The sequence below is a fragment of the Leptonychotes weddellii genome, chromosome 6 (genome assembly GCF_054177405.1).
Source record: "Leptonychotes weddellii isolate Sample4059 chromosome 6, ASM5417740v2, whole genome shotgun sequence".
NCBI classification, from domain to species: domain Eukaryota; kingdom Metazoa; phylum Chordata; class Mammalia; order Carnivora; family Phocidae; genus Leptonychotes; species Leptonychotes weddellii.
Window position 1 is genome coordinate 104,137,322 of NC_138374.1, and position 18,320 is coordinate 104,155,641.

At 38.1% G+C, this 18,320-nt stretch overlaps 1 protein-coding gene across 2 annotated transcripts in view; it reads left to right on the top strand.

Annotated features, from left to right (window-relative positions):
* Positions 1-18,320, top strand: part of ANGEL2 (angel homolog 2) — a 41,851-nt gene that overhangs the window by 1,041 nt on the left and 22,490 nt on the right. The gene's annotated exons all lie outside the window — the stretch shown is intronic.

Here is an 18,320-nt window from a genome sequence, read left to right on the forward strand (position 1 = left end):
CGGTACCTTTAAGCTCTTCCTCACCAGTGACTCCTTCTTCCTAACCTGCATATGCCTGAATCTATCATTCATTAAACCTGATTTCACATACTTTGTGCCAGACATCATGCTCAGTAGGCATTGGAGTTACAAAGAGAGTCCCTGCTGTCAAGTACTATCTAGTAGGAAAAAAACAGAATAATTAAAACATACTGTTATAAGTACCATGACAAATGTATTTATGGAGTGCTGTAGAGCACATCATATTCAGAATGGAGGGTTTTCTGATAGACGGGAAACTATATTTGAATCTTGAAAGAGAGATAGGAATTACCAGGCTGAGATGAGGGTAAAGGACATCATCACAGTTGCCTTTTTTCCTCCTCCTTTCTTTCTCCTTCCCCTCATTATCAAGATTGCTTAAATTGTTTTTAAAGTAATCTGCCTCGGGGGCGCCCGGGTGGCTCAGTTGGTTCAGCATTTGACTTCAGCTCAGGTTCATGATCTCAGGGTCCTGGGATCAAGCCCTGCATCAGGTTTTGCACTCAGCAGGGAGTCCGCTTGTCCCTCTCCCTTTGCCCCTTCCTGCTTATGCTTTCTCTCTCTCTCTCAAATAAATACATAAGAAATCTTTTTAAAAATAATCTGCATCAGTATTCACACATTTATACATTCATGAATATCACACATTAATTATCATACTCACTTCAATCTGCCTTCACTACTACACTCCTACTATGAAACTACTTTGAAAAAATTTCTAATGACCAATATTTTCAGAATTTGAACACTTCTGACCATTTCCACCTTTTCAGAAGTCCTCTATGTCCTTAGTATATGAGTCAGCATTCTCTTTGCTTTTTCTTTTACACTCTGAATCATTCACTCCTTTTTAGTCTCCTTTGCTGATTTCTCCTCCTTTTAGGAAGATTTAGTGTTCCTTCTGTTCAGGATTTTGCCTTTGATCCTTTGTTCTTTATTCCCATTGACTTACAAATCTATATCCCCAGGCATATCTCTCTTCTAGAATTTGACTCATGTTACCTACATCTTTACCTGTATGTCCAATTACCACTGAAAACAGAACAGACTAAAATCCGAACTTTTATTTTCCTCATGAGCCTGTTCCTATCTCAATGACTGATTTTATTCTCCACTTAGTTACATTAGCCAAGTATCTGGGAACCATGCTTAGCAACTTTCTCTCCCACGTTCTCCAAATTTGTTTGATTCAGCAATGGCCATTGGTTAAAGCTAAAAGAATGGAACAAGATATACCATGAAAACACTACTCATAAGACTTAAGGAGACATATTACTAAGAAAAGAGAGATAAGACTTAATAACAAAGAGTTCAATGAATCAAGAAGGTATAACAATTTTAAATGTGCATGTGCCTAATAACAACTTAAAAGTGTAAAAAACAAAAGCCATTGTTCTGTCTGTTCTACAGTAATTAATGAAACAAGTAGACAAATAAATTAGTAAGGATTTGAAGACCTGAAAAGTCTATCAACCAACTCCACCTGATTGACATTTACAGAACACTCCACTCAATAGTGGCAGAACATATTTGTTTCAAGTGCACACAAGACATTCATCAAGTCAGAACATATCCTGGGCTATAAAATAACTGTCACAAATTTTAAAAGACCACTATAAGTCATATGTGCTCTGTGGCCTCTGGGAATTAAATAAAAGCTAATAACAGAAAAGTACCTGTAAAATTCATGAATTCTTAGAAAGTAAATAACATAATTCTAAAAACCCATGGGTTAAAGCCCATGACAACAGACCTTTAAAAATATTTGAAATTGAGGGCGCCTGGGTGGCTCAGTTGGTTAAGCGACTGCCTTCGGCTCAGGTCGTGATCCTGGAGTCCTGGGATCGAGTCCCACATCGGGCTCCCTGCTCGGCGGGGAGTCTGCTTCTCCCTCTGACCCTCCCCCTCTCATGCTCTCTCTATCTCATTCTCTCTCTCAAATAAATAAATAAAATTTAAAAAAAAAAATTTGAAATTGAATGAAAATTGGAACATAACATACCAGAAAATTTGTGGGACACAGCTAAAACAGTGTTTAGAGGTAAATTTATAGCCTTTAAAGGCCTATAGTAGAAAAGAAGAAAGGTCATGAATCAATGATCTAAGCTTCCACCCTAAGAAATTTTAAAAAGATGATTAATATAAACCCAAAAAGAGCATGAGGAAGAAAAAAATAGAGAAGAAGAACTCTAAAATAGAAAAGAGAAAGGCAATGGTGAACAATCAATAAAACCAAAATCTGATTCTTTAGGGGAAAAGTCTAGAAAATTTATAAACTTCTGGCCAAAGGGCTCAAGAAAAAAGAAAAACAGGGGCGCCTGGGTGGCTCAGTTGGTTAAGCATCTGCCTTCAGCTCAGGTCATGATTCCAGGGTTCTGGGATCAAGCCCCACATCGGACTCTGCTCAGCAGGGAGCCTGCTTCTCCCTCTCCCTCTACCTGCAGCTCCCTCTGCTTGTGCTCTCTCTCTCTGTCAAATGAATAAGTAAAAATCTGTTTAAAAAAAGAGAGAGAGAGAGAAAAGACAAAAATTATAGGTATCAAGAATGAAAAAAATACATCACAACATATCCTATAGTCATTAAAAGGAAAATGATTTCTGTAAAGAGCTGTATGCTAATAAATTTGATGACTTACATGAAATAAATGAATTTATTAAAATACACAAACTACCAAAGTTCATTAAAAAATAAAAAGAAAGGGGCGCCTGCTGGCTCAGTCATTAAGTGTCTGCCTTCGGCTCAGGTTATGGCTCCAGAGTCCTGGGATCAAGCCCCCGCATTGGGCTCCCTGCTCAACGGGAAGCCTGCTTCTCCCTCTCCCTCTCCCCTGCTTGTGTTCCCTCTCTCGCTGTGTCTCGCTCTGTCAAATAAATAAATAAAATCTTTAAAAAAAGAATAAAAAGATAACTTGAATAGCCCTATCTCTATCAAAGAACTTGAATTCTTCATTCAAAACAAAGAAAACTCCAAGCCAATGTGACTTCAGTGGTGAATTCTACTAAGCATTTAAGGAAAAGAGAATATCAATTCTACCAAAACTCATCCAAAAATAGGACAGGGAACATTTACCACTTATTTTGTGAAGTCAGCTTTACCCTGAAACAAAAACATTTCAAAAAAGAATACTATAGGGGCACCTGGGTGGCTCAATCAGTTAAGTGTCTGCCTTCAGCTCAGGTCATGATCCCAGGGTCCTGGGATTGAGTCCTGCATCAGACTCCTTGCTTGGCGGGGAGCCTGCTTCTCCCTCTGTCTTTTGCTCCCCCTGCTTGTGTTCTCTCTCTTTCTCTGACAAATGGATAAATAAAATCTTTAAAAAAAAAATTTAAGGTATATAGTTAGAAAAGGAAGAAATAAATTTGCCTTTATTTGCAAAGGCCATGATCGCTACCTTGAAAATCCTGAGGAATCCACAAAAAACTAATAGAACTAATAAGTAAATTTAGCAAAATCACAGGATTCAAAGTAAATATAGGAAAAGTCATTTATTTCTCTATTCTAGCAACAAAAAATGGAAAACTCAAAGGTAAAACCTTTTATGCTAAATTTAACAAAATGTGTACAAGACTACACAAAATGGAAAACATTGCTAACTGAAATTAAGAGAAAAACAAAATAAATGGAGAGAATATACTGTGTTCATGGGTTGGAAGATTCAGTATTGTTAATATGTCAGACCTCCTAAAAATGATCTAAGGCTTCAGTGCAATCCCAGTTAAAATCTCAGCAGTCTTTCTAGTAGAAATTGAAAAGCTCACTCTAAAATTTAGATAGATAAGCAAAAGACCTAGAACATCCAAAACAACTTTGAAAAAGAAAACAGTTGGAGAACTCACACTGCCTGATTTTAAGACTTACTATAAAGCTACAGTTATCAAAATAGTGTGGTATTGGCATAAGGATAAACATATTGATCAGAGAATGGAATAGAGGCTTCAGAAATAAATCCACACACAAATGACCCATTTGATTTTTGACAACACACCAATGTAATTCAATGGGAGAAAGGATAGTTTTTCAACAAAAGATGCCGGGAAATTTGGACATCCATATGCAAAATTAAAGAGAAAGAAAGGAAAGAAAGAATAACAGGACCTCAACAATTACCTTGCATCATTTACAAATAGCAACTTAATGTGGATGATTGCCATAAATGTAAAACCTAAAACTATAGGAGTTCTAGAAGGAAACAGAAAAGAATCTTTGTAACTTTGGATTAAACAAAGATTCTTAGGAAACAAAATGTCTGAATTATAAAAGAAAAAAATTGATAAATTGGACTCCATCAAAATTAAAAATTTCTTCACTATGAAAGATGTCATTAAGGAATGAAAACAAGCCACAGACTGGGGAAAATACTTACAAAACATTTATCTGATAATGGGTTTGTATCCCAAATACATAAAGAGCTTCTACAATTCAATAGTAAAAGAGAACCAATTCAGTTGTTTTAATATGCAAGAGAATTAAATGTACATTTCAGCAAAAATGATACACAGAGGGCAAATAAGCACATGTTTTTACCTCCTCCATCTTTAAGGAAATAGCTATTAAAACCACAATGAGGGAAATGGTGGAGTAAGGAACTCAAAAAGTCCACTGTTCCATATAAGCAATGAAAAAAGCTGGCAAAAACTTTCAGAATCAACTCTTTTGGAACTCTGAAAACTAACCAAAAGCTTGCAGCAACCCAGGGAGCATTTATTCAAGAAAAACAGCTAAATCTCTAGGAACAGCAAGCTCTCTAACATTTTTTTTGTGTGTGTCTATTTATTTATTAAAGTAATCTCTACACCCAATATGGAGCTCAAACTCACAACCCAAAGATCACCTAGGTGCCCCAAGCTTTCTAACATTTTAACTTAACCTAGTCCCGTCCACTACTTTTCAACTCGGGTATTTTGTAAAATAATGGCCTACTTTCCTGGTACCAGTACCAGAGGGAGCAAGAGGCCTGATTCTCACAGAATAGCAATTACTTCTTTTGACCCATCTAGTGGCTTCCTGGATGATGGGCTCAAAAGGCTTGTCTTTATCTCAGCTAACTTGGCCCAGTGGTAAAGCCACTCTCCAGGGGGTATTTGTCAAAAACATTTATAGGCCAGTGTTTTAGTCATTTGCCACCAGGCAATTGATAGGTGTTGAGCAAATAAGAGACTGCCCAAGAAGCTTGACAGGAAAGGCTGGAGAATGAGAAGGTTTGAGGAAAAGGACCTTGAAAAGCTCCAGGGAATCTAGAAAATCATGCACATAACTGGAACTGTGTACATTCCCTAAGAAGGCCCTAAGCTCTCATTTCTGGCTGACCTTGCAAAAGCAAGAAAAGAAAGCTAAGACAGAGTTGTAAATTCCTGAGAATTGAGGGTGTATCCCAACATAGAAACATAGCCCCACTACAAAGACTGGGAGATTTTTTTTTTATTTCCAGGCATTTAAGAAAATCTGTGTTTAATCATTAGCTGACCACTAAGCTAATAGAACAGAGACTTCAGTGGCCACACACAACAAATAATAGACTTTACAAAATTAGTACAGTTACTAAACAAACAACAACTATAAAGTATAATAATGAACTCTGGGGAGGGAAGAGAATCTGATTTCCAGAGTTGTAACATAATATTCAAAATTCCAGTTTTCAACAAAAAATTCTAAGGCAACCTAGGGGTGCCTAGCTGGCATGCTGGTGCCTAGCATGCTCACTCGGTGGAGCATGCTATTCTTGATCTCGGGGTTGTGGGCTCGAGCCCCACATTGGGTGTAGAGATTGCTTAAAAATAAAAGCTTAAAATTATAAGGCATCCTAAAAAACAAGAAAGTATGGGGGCGCCTGGGTGGCTCAGTCGGTAAAGCGGCTGCCTTCGGCTCAGGTCATGATCCCAGGGTCCTGGGATCGAGCCCCGCATCAGGCTCCATGCTCAGCGGGAAGCCTGCTTCTCCCTCTCCCACTCCCCCTACTTGTGTTTCCTCTCTCCTGTCTCTCTCTCTGTCAAATAAATAAAATCTTTAAAAATATAAAAAATAAAAATAAATTAAAAAAAAAACAAGAAAGTATGGCCCATACACAGGAGAAAAAAAGCAATCAATAAAAATAAAAACCATGTCTATGAGGAAGCCCAAATGTTCTTTGCTAGACAAAGATTTAAATCAGGGGCTCCTGGGTGGCTCAGTCGTTAAGTGTCTGCCTTTGGCTCAGGTCATGATCCCAGGGTCCTGGGATTGAGCCCCGCATCAGGCTCCATGCTCAGCAGGAAGCCTGCTTCTCCCTCTCCCACTCCCCCTGCACAATTGTGTTCCCTCTCTCGCTGTGTCTCTCTGTCAAATAAATAAATAAAATCTTTAAAAAAAAAGATGTAAATCAGCTATTTTAGGGGTACCTGAATGGCTCATTCAGTTAAGCATCTGCCTTTGGCTCAGGTCATGATCCCGGAGTCCTGGGATCGAGCCCCACATTGGGCTCTAGTCCCACATCAGGCTCCCTGCTCAGCAGGAAGCCTGCTTCTCCCTCTCCCTCTGCCCCTCCCCACCCTGCTCGTGCTCTCTCTCTCTCTCTTTCTCTCTGTCACTCTCTGTCTCTCTCAAATAAATAAAATCTTTAATAAATAAGCTATTTTAAATATGTTCAAATTGCTAAAGAAAACTTAGTCTAAACTGACCACAGCCAAAACCAAAACTGACTCAAGAAGAAAGAGAAAATCTGAATAGACCTATAATAAGTAATGATACTGAATTGGTAATTTAAAAACTTCAACAAAATAAAAACCCAGGATCAGATGGCTTCACTGGTGAATTCTACCAAATGTTTAAAAAAGATTTAACACAAATGTTTCTTAAACTCATTCAAAAAGTAAAAGATGGATGAATACTTACTAACTCATTTTATGAGGCCAGTATTATCTGGATACCAAAGCGAAAGACATCACAAGAACGGAAAACTGCAGACCAATATCTCTTATGAACATATGCAAACATCTTCAACTAAACGCTAGCAAAGCAAATCCCACAGCGTATTAAAAATTTTAAATACCATGACCAAATGGGATAAATCCCAAAAATGCAAGGTAGGTTTAACATATGAAAATAAATCAATGTGATGGACCATAATAATGGAATAAAGGGAAAAAATACATGATTATTTCAATAAATGCAGAAAAGTGTTTGACAAAATCCAACACCCTTTCATGAACAAACTAGAAATAGAAGGTAAATTCCTCAACCTGACAAAGGACATTGATGGAAAATTCATAGCTAATATCATATTCAATAGTGAAAGACTGAGAGTTTTCTCCCTAAAGTCAGTAACAAGACAAGTATACTCTTTCCACATCTGTTCTACACTGTACTGGAATTTCTAGCCAGGGCAATTAGACAAGATAAGAAACTAAAAGCATCCAGATTATAAAGACAGAAGTAAAGCTCTTTATTTGCAGGTGACATGATCTCATATTTAGAAAATTCTAAAGAATACACAACAAAAAAACAAATAAAATAACTTAGAGCTAATAAGTTCAGCAAAATTGCAGGATATAAGATCAACATACAAAAATCAATTTTATTTCTAGACGGTAGTGATGAACAATCTGAAAATGAGATTAAGAAAATAATTCTATATATAATATCATTAAAAATAAAATATTTGGGGATAAATTTAACCAAGGAAATGCAAGGCTTGTACACTGAAAACACTAAAACATTGCTGAGAGAAATTTAAGAAGACCTAAATAGATAAAAAGTCGTCCCATGTTCATGGATTGGAATATTGTTAATATGGCAATACTCCCCAAATTGACCTATAGATTCAATGTAATCCCTGTTAAAATTGTAATTGCTTTTTTCCCCCAGAAATAGACAAGCTGTTCCTAAAATTCATGTGAAATGCAAAAGCTTTGAATAGCCAAAGCAATCTTAAAAAAACAAAGTTGAAGGACTCACATGTCCTGATTTCAAAACTTACTACAAACCTATAGTTATCACAGCAGTGGCATAAAGATAAACATAAATGGAATAAAGAGTTGAGAATTCAGAAATATGCCAGTACATTACAGTCAAATGATTTCAGCAAGGATTCCAAAACCATTCAATGTCTTGGGAGATGGAGGGGGGATGGGGTAGTGGCAGATAGTTTTTTCAACAAGTGGTATTAGAAAAATGATATCCACATGAAAAAGAATTAATCTGGACTCCTACCTAACACTATATACCAAAATTAACTCAAAAGGTATCAAAGACTTAAATGTAGGAACTGAAACTATAAAACTCTTAGAAGGACACATAGGTGTGTATACCTTTGTGACCTTGGATTAGGAAATGGTTTCTTAGCTATGACACTAAAACACAAGCAACCAAACTAAAAATAAATAAACTTCATCAAAATTAAATGTTTTGTGCATCAAAGGACACTATGAAGAAAGTGAAAAGAGAACACACAGAATGGGAGAAATTATATGCAAATCAGGTATCTGAGAGGGTCTAGTATCCAGAATAATCCAACTCAACAATAAAGAACAAATAACCCCATTTAAAAATAAGCAAAGGATCTGAATACACATTTCTTCAAATTAGATATACAAATGACTAATAAGCACATGAAATGATGCATCATTAGTCATTAGGAAATGCATATCAAAACCACAATCAGATAAAACTTCACACCCATGAGGATGGTGATATGAGTTGAATTGTGTCCTCCCCGAAATCTGTATGTTGAAGTTCTAACCTCTGTTACCTCAGAATGTAACTGTATTTGGAGGAAGGGCCTTAAAACATGGCAATTAAGGTTAAGTGAGATAATGGGTGGGTCCTAATTTAATATGACTCGTGTTTTCATATGAGGAGATTAAGACCACACAGAGGAGGGGCGCATTGGTGGTACAGTTGGTTGAGTATCCCACTCTTGGTTTCAGCTCAGGTCAGGATCTCAGGGTCATGGGATTGAGCCCCATGTCAGGCTCTGTGCTCAGCATGGAGTCTGCTTGGGACTTTTTCTCCTTCTCCCTCTCCCTTTGCCCCTCCACGCCCCGTGTTCGAACATGTTCACTCGCTCTCAAATAAATGGATAAAGTTTTGAAAAAAAAAAAGACACACAGAAGAAAAACCATTGAAGACACAGAGAGATGGCCATTTACAAGCCAAAGAGAGAGGCCCTCAGAAGAAACTAACTCTGCCAACACCTTGATGTACTTCTAGCCTCCAGAACTGTACAAAAATAAATTTCTATTGTTCAAGCCACCCAGTCTGTGGTACTTTGTTATGTTAGCCCTAGCAAACTAATACAGAGTGCTTCTTTTAAAAGTAGACAGTAATAAGTATTAGTGAAGATGTGGAGTAACTTGACCCTCATACATGCTGGTGAGAATTTAAAATGATGCAGCTCCTGTGGAAAAAATTTTTGCAATTTTCTCAAAAACTTAAACATAGAGTCACCATATGACCCAGCAATTCCACTCCTAACTATATGCCCAAGAGAACTGAAAATATGTCCACACAAAACTTGCACATGAATGTTAATAGCAATATTATACACAATAGCCAAAAAGTAGAAATAACCCAAGTGTCCATTAACTGATGAAAAGACAGACAAAATATGGTTTATCCAATACAATGGAGTATTATTCAGCCATAAAAAGGAGTGAAGTACTGATACTACAACATGGATGAACCTTGAAAACATTATGCTATGTGAAAGAAGCCAGACAGAAAATCTGAATATTGCATGATTTCATTTATATGAAGTGTCCAGAATAGAAAAATTTGTGAAGACAGAAAGGAAATTAGTGTTAACAGGGGATAGAGGGAGAAAGGGGATGAGGAAACTGGGAGGTATGGGGTTTCTTTTAGGGGTGATGGAAATGTCCTGGAATTAGTGGTAATGATTATAAAACCTTGCAAATAGTCTAAAACCCACTGAATTATATACTTATATGGTTAAAATGGTGAGTTTTATGTTATATGAATTTTATCTTAATTACTTTTAAAAACTGCATTGAGGGCACCTGGGTGGCTCAGTTGGTTAAGCGTCTGCCTTCAGCTCAGGCCATGATCCCAGGGTCCTGGGATCGAGCCCCACATCAGGCTCCCTGCTCCGCGGGAAGCCTACGTCTCCCTCTCTCACTCCCTCTGCTTGTGTTCCCTCTCTCGCTGTGTCTCTCCCTGTCAAATAAATAAATAAAATTTAAAAAAAAAAAAAACTACATTGAGATATCACCTTCCAACTAAAACAATAGCTAAAATTTTAAAGACTGACACTGCCCAGTGTTGACAGGGACAGGAGCAACTGAAACTTTCATAAATTGCCACTGGGAATTCAAACTGATACAGACATGCTGGAAAACAATTTGGCAGTTTCTTATAAAGTTAAGCATACACTTACTATATATCCCAGCAATCTCACCCCAAGGTATTTTACCCAAGAGAAATGAATACACATATCCTTATGAAGACCTACATGTGAATATTTATAGCAGCTTTATTTATAATAGCTCCCAAATGGAAACAACCCAAATGTCCACTTAAAAGATGGTCGTCCCCAGATAACTAAAGGTAAAAATACTGATAATAGGTGTTTCATTCCCGGATATATATACCCAAGAAAAGTGAGTGGGTATATCCAGTAAAAAAAGACACACATAAGAAAGTTTGTAGATTATTCAGAAGGTCCCAAAATTTGCCAGAACCCAAGTGTCAATTATCAGTAAAATGGATGTTAAATGTGGAATAAAATCATACTATGAAATTTATACAGCAGTTAGAAAGACTGAACTCCTGCTACATGTGTCAACAAGGATGAATGTACACACATAATGTTGAGCAGAAGAAACCAGACATAAGAGTACATACTCTACAATTCCATTCATATGAAACCCAAAAACAACTAAAACTATTCTATGGTGATAGAAGTCAGAATAGTGTCTATCCCCAGAGGGTGGAGGTCGGGGTGAAAGATAAACAATGAGTATTGCCTGAGAAGCACATGAGAGACTCTTCTGGGACACTGGAAATTTCACGATCTGGTTAGCAGTTACATAAGTATATACACATGAAAACATTTATCAAGCTGAACATTTAAGAATTATGTATTTTGTGTGTATGTTGTACCCAGTTAGTAAGTTTCTTAAACCTTTAAAGAAATAAAAACTACCCTGGTCTTCCTAGCTCCCTCCAATTCATCCTTCATAGTCCCATTAAAATTATCCATTTTAAAAAGAATATGTCATTGGGGCGCCTGGGTGGCTCAGTTGGTTAAGCGACTGCCTTCGGCTCAGGTCATGATCCTGGAGTCCCTGGATTGAGTCCCGCTCGGGCTCCCTGCTCGGCAGGGAGTCTGCCTCTCCCTCTGACCCTCCCCCCTCTCATGTGCTCTCTGTCTCTCTCATTCTCTCTGTCTCAAATAAATAAATAAAAAATCTTTAAAAAAAAAAAAAGAATATGTCATTATGTTATTCGTCTGTGGGTCTTGTTACCATGATTTTTCTGTCATGACTTTTGGGTTCATCATGTCCGGTCCCTGCTCACCTATTACCTCATTTCTCTGGGTTTCAGCCAAACCCTTTGCTATTTCACACCTCCAGATCTTCCAGCCCGCTGTTTCTTTTGAAACCCCCACCTCCCATCACCTCCAACCAGCCTTCTGGAATCAGCTCACACAAGGACTAGTTTCTCCCTGAAGCCCTCTTTCACAGCCCCCCCATTTCCCTTTCAAGGAGAATTAGGTGCTCTTTCCTCTCTGCTACTACATCTCTATTCTATATTTCTACTATAACACCTATTACAGAGTAGTGATATGTCGTTTAGGCTAATTTAAGACTGACATGTTTTTATTCCACTACATTGTGAGCTCCTTAAAGGCAGAGGCTCTTTTTCCTTTGTATTTGTATCTCCAGTATCTATTGCAGTGGCATAAAGATAAGAGGTATTTGCTAAATGCATGAATTCCAAAGCTCTAAATATTTTTTTTCCTGCTTAGCCAATTAAAATATGTTGTTACAATTATGTGGTTTTCTTCTTTGCCAAAGTCACAGACAAATAACTACTGATCTGAGCTTCTGAGTGGATGAAAGAACAAATAAATGTACCCATATTAAGCTCAGTCAAAAGCAAAGAAACTTGAGGGTTTGGTAAACTTTTGCTTCCTTGTCACAGAATTTTCTTCAGTTTCTAGGAGATTTTTTAAAATATTGTAATAACTCGGGGCGCCTGGGTGGCTCAGTTGGTTAAGCGACTGCCTTCGGCTCAGGTCATGATCCTGGAGTCTCTGGATCGAGTCCCGCATCGGGCTCCCTGCTGGCAGGGAGCCTGCTTCTCCCTCTGACCCTCCCCCCTCTCATGTGCTCTCTCTCATTCTCTCTCTCTCAAATAAATAAATAAAATCTTTAAAAAAAAAATATTGTAATAACTCAAAGATTCCCTTAAATCTTTTTTTGACATCCATGATCCCAGATTTCTCAGTCTTAAGGTAACTGTTTATGAACTAAAAATGCATTAAAAAAAAAAGTTAATACCTACCTTACACTTTGATGTTAGCCTTCACAAAGGACCCCTCCCCGCTAAATGTCTAGTTTGGGCATGTGTGGAGTCAAAATACTTGGTAAAGTCACCACCAAATAGCCATTGATTTATTCATTATTTAGACAAACAAAAAACATGGTTCATCTCTTCAAATAGGTATCAAACAACCACAGAGCGTGTTTTTGCTCTTTCTTATGTGCAGCTTTCTGATGCTCTCCTCTGACGCTCCATTGCTCAGTCTCTTCATTCTCCTCTGTGTCCAAGGAACCCCAGCTGGGGTCTGCTCTTACTCCTGAATACCTTCCCAGAAAGATAACTCTAGGAGCCCTAAAACAAACCAAGCCAGGCATCAAGATCATTTGTCAGAGATGAGCTCAATTCCATAACATCCACAAATCTCTCCACTATAGGGACTCACAAGTCCGCAAAGCTCCCATTCAGGACTAAGAGATGGGAATAAGAAAGGGTTTAGGGTAGAGAAGAGAGAAAGGCTAACCTGAATTTCATATCCTGATTACCAAATTCCTGTAATTGTACCTCTGTTTTAAAAGCCTGGACATCAAGAGTTCTTAATTTCATCAGCCGGTACGTTAGGAAAGAAACAAGTTCTAGCAAGGGCTGGGGTGCTGTAATGTTTTCATCAATGACTACTGCAGAATATACACTCATGGAGGATTCCATCAGCTTTCCAGGCTAATTTACTTATTATAAGACCATTATTTAAATCTTCCCTATTTCAATTAAATCTTTAGTTTGCCACCACTCCAGTAGGCTAAGATGTAACATTAGGTTGAAAAAATGAGAAATGGTATGAAAGAAAAGGAAACATTCCACAATCATAAAGAATTAGGAAACCACTGCACCAGACTACAAGGTTCTGCAGGGGAAAGAACTATGTCACCATGACAACCTGGGATATTTTTATTGAGAGAGTTGATAGACTATACAGAAACATTTTTCAGAATTAGGAGGTTGAAAGTGATGTATAAGAACATGTGTGGGAGTTGAGAGACATTTCAAATTTGGATTTACATCTTTTTTTTTTTTTAGCTTTTCCTTGCAAATCCACATGTGGCCAAATATTGTTTTTTAAGGGCAAAGGGGTAAAAGTCATTTTTATACCCCATATTTATATGTAAATGTTTTGCACCTTTATGTATATGTAACTTCACTAGTTAGGAAGTTTTCATTAACAAAGTTTACAAACTTTCTTTTTTTTTTTTTTAAAGATTTTATTTATTTATTTGTCAGAGAGATAGAGAGCACAAGCAGGGGGAGTGGCAGGCAGAGGGAGAGGGAGAAGCAGACTCCCCGCTGAGCAGGGAGCCTGACGTGGGGCTCAATCCCAGGACCCCGGGATCATGACCTGAGCCAAAGGCAGTCGCTTAACCGACTGAGCCACCCAGGCGCCCAAGGATACAAACTTTCTTGACAAGCAGGAGAAATTTACATCAATTAATAGCTCAAAATAGGGTTATTATACATTAGCATACACATCTTTGGCTTAAAAATCTGAAGGTATCAGGTGGATATTTCTCTTTTTTTTAAGGATTTATCTATTTGAGAGAGAGAGAGTGCCCGTGCGTGCACCCAAGCTGGGGGAGGGGGAGAGAGAGAGAATCCTCAAGCAGACTCCTGCTGAGCACGGAGCCTGACTCAGGGCTCAATCCCAGGACCCTGAGATCATGATCTGAGCTGAAATCAAGAGTTGGATGAGCCATCCAGGTGCCCCTCAGATGGATACTTCTATTACCTATTAAATCACACTACATTACTTTTCATTTGACTTTATAACATTTTTATCTTCTATTTTTAATTTCCTTCGTACTATTTCCCAAAGGGTCTTCATAAAGTTCTGCTATATGTGTATTATCTACTCAGTAGATGCTAGTTTACTTAACCAAGTTTATGCATTCAAGTTTATTTTGCCTACAAAGTTGATGTAAAATGGAAAAAAAAAAACATTTCTTCCTCTCTGTCTTATAACAGATACTTCACAGCTACCATTTTATTTAAGTTTCACAATATTTCATAGGCATTATTATCCCAATTTTAGAGGTGAAATAACTGTTATCAAGGAGATAATATATTTGCTAATTCCACAGCTGGGAGGTGTCAGGGTCTGTGTTAAAACCCAGGTCTATTTGACTCTTTGAGAGTCTTCCCATTTCCTATGTTACATTGAGTCTCAATGTCCTCATAAATCTTGAGGCACAGACTTTGCACTTATAAACAAATTGTTTCTGGACCATAATGCAATATATAATGCAATATATTTTTACTTCCAGCTAAGATACCTTGTAAGTTCTTGCTTTGAAGACATCCTCTGCTCCATACACATAGTAATGAGACATAAAATATAAAAAGGGAAATTAAGAAACAAACAAAGAACAGTGATCATGCTCAGAACCAATATAAACCTCTCTGAGGCTCAGAACACCAAAGCTGAGGCCTGCTGGGCTCCCCATCTAGGAATTTTGTCCTGCTGGGAGCAGGGATCAAAAGTCCTCCCAAGGAAGGGAAGAGATGGTTTCAGGCTCACTGCTAAAACTAGGGGCTTCTTCACCCATGAAAAAAGTTGAAAAAGGCTGCAGTGACTGCTTCCAGAGCCATCGCTTAGAGAGGCAGGAGAAAGGTGACACAGCACCAAATCTAGGACCTGGGCCAAGCTGTCCACTAGTTCAGAGACTGGATCTGTAATATCTCTTGATAGCATAACCAGGGCGCCTGGGTGGCTCAGTCATTAAGCGTCTGCCTTTGGCTCAGGTCATGATTCCAGGGTCCTGGGATCGAGCCCCGCATCGGGCTCCCTGCCCTGCAGGAAGTCTGCTTCTCCCTCTCCCACTCCCCCTGCTTGTGTTCCCTCTCTCGCTGTCTCTCTGTCAAAAAATAAATAAAATCTTAAAAAAAAAAAAATAGCATAACCAGACAAGACTAAGCCAGTAATAAATTCTAGTCTGGGAGTCCCTTGCGCAAAAATGGAGGCAACTAAGAGTTAACAGAGCAAGAAAGGAAAAACAAATTTCCTAATCAGGATGTCTGCATATCAAAATTCCAAAACATATAAGGAAATTCATATTCAGAACAGTGAACAACAAGATTAAAAGAGAGGAGATAAATTCATTCCAGGTGAAATGGACATAAGAGAATGATCTGAAAATGAGTTTTAAATAAGCATGTTTAGTATTCTCTGAGAGAGTTAAAAGAAAAAATACAAATAATTATAAAAGCAAGGAGAAATAAAGAAGGTTGATGTGGAAAAGCATCTACTAGAAATGCTGGAAATAACAAAATATAAAAATGGAATGAATTGGGCGCCTGGGTGGCTCAGATGGTTAAGCATCTGCCTTCGGCTCAGGTCATGATCCCAGGGTCCTGGGATCGAGTCCCACATCAGGCTCCCCGCTCAGCGGGGAGCCTGCTTCTCCCTCTGACCCTTTCTCCTCTCATGCTGTTTCTCTCTCGCTCACTCTCTAAAAAATAAATAAAATCTTTACCAAAAAAAAAAGAAATAACAAAATATAGTCATTGAAATAAACACTCAACAGACAAAATACACTCTAGAGTGGTCTCAGTTGAAGAAAAAATTTAGTAAATTAATAGAACTGAGAATTCACCCAGACTTCAGCATAGAGAGACAAGATGAAAAGAAGAAAGACAAGGAGGCAGACAGGAGGAGTGGTTAAGAGTAGTCAGAAGACAAAAGAATTAAAGAGGCTTTAATAGTGATCTAATAGGAATTCCAGAAAAAGATAATAGAGGAAATGGTGGAAAAACAAAATTCACAGAGATAATGGGGTCAGTATTTCTGAATTGAACAAAGTAATTAATCTTCAGAATGAAAAGTACACACAGACTACCAATCAGAATAAACAAAAACAATTCCATATATACAAAGTAGATCTCTTTTTAAAAAAATTTTTATTTAAATTCAATTTAATTAACATATACTGTATTATTAGTTTCAGAGGTAGAATTCAGTGGTTCATCAGTTGCATACAACACCCAGGTCTCATTATTTCAAGTGCCCTCCGTAATCCCCATGGGAATGTTGATTCCTCCTGTCCTCTGGAACTAGTTGAAGGCCTTCTCTAGATGTGTCAAAGTAAAATGTTTCTGTTTCAGTCTGTTCTAGACTTTTCTTCTGTCTCCTGGCTCTGCCTTGTTGGCTGATCGAATCTGGATGTCCCAGAACAGACACTGAAATGGTCACTTCCCTGCCCAAGGATTTGAAAAACAATTTTCAAATAATTCTAAGTCTCTCTGCTGTTGTTCAAAATGTGTATTTTTAGTAGTATTTCCTCTTCTGCCACATTTCTATAGCTCTAGCCATCTCTATTTCTAGTTGCACAGTCCTTAATTACTTCAGGAGCTTCACTGGACCTCTGTTGCACTCTGAAAAGTGCCTCCACTTGTGACTTACTCCTCAGGAGGAGAGACACTCTCTGACTTCATGCCATTGCATCTCTCCATTCTCCTCTCTGCTCCAAATTCAGCCTTGGCAGTTTCAGTAAAAGAGAGAGGCAGTCTTACCCACTTTAGTTTTGGGCAGGAAGAACAATGTTCATAGATCAAGAGTAAACACAGAAACACAAAAACTCACCAGTCTGGATATTAAAGAGTTGTGCCCTTTCCCACACAGAATTCTTGAAAGTTCCCGTATCACAGAAATGTGGGATTTCAAGCACTTCCACTTTCTTTGAAACACCAGTCCCTCTGGATGAGGTTTATTAACTTACACTTTTTGCCATATTTGCTATTCACATCCTAGCCCACTCAATTCAAGATCCTGAGCTCTTAAGCAGTCTCCTGAGTAACAGCTTGTCCAAAAAGCTTGGTTTCCGTTTAGTAGAGACCTTGGACCCTGAGGTTTTCTTGACTATCCTTCTTCACTGCCTCAATCCCTGGCTATCTGTGCAATTATGATGAGATGGTATTTTGAAACATCAAACAGTGTCTGCCCATATCTTGTTAGCATTAAACTATTTCAAGAAAGAAATCACCTGCTCCCTAGAGACTGACCTTAATTATGTAAATTTTGATTCTTAAAACATTTCTATTAGTTTCTATAAGAATAATATATTATTTTAAGTACATCACAATTAAAGTATTTCTAATTCTTTTTTTTCCAGGTAATTTTAGGAATTAAATTTATAGAAGTGCTGGGGCACCTGGCCAGCTCAGTTGGTGGACCATGCAACTCTTGATCTTGGGGTTGTGGGTTTGAGCCCCACATTGGGTGTAGAAGATTACTTTAAAAATAAAGTCCTTTAGGGCGCCTGGGTGGCTCAGTCGTTAAGCGTCTGCCTTCGGCTCAGGTCATGATCTCGGGGTCCTGGGATCGAGTCCCACATCGGGCTCCCTGCTCGGCGGGAAGCCTGCTTCTCCCTCCCCCACTCCCCCTGCTTGTGTTCCCTCTCTCGCAGTCTCTCTCTGTCAAATAAATAAATAAAATTTAAAAAAATAAAAAAATAAAAAAATAAAGTCCTTTAAAAAAATTTTAGAAGTGCTAATTTATCTCTATAAGCCAATCAGAATACAGCTCCTTTAATAAAATAAACTTCATATTTTAACTTATTAATATCTTCCATATGTAGGACATCTCATAGTCATATAATAAAAGATAAAGGCCTCCATGAATAACAGACACATAGACACACAGACATATGGAGAGTTTATGGCTTTGATTCTACAATTTCAGCCATGGGTCAAGAGTCAACACAGAAGGGTCAACACAAAGCGGCTGCCTTCAGCTGAGGTCATGATCCCAGGGTCCTGGGATCGAGCCCCGCATCGG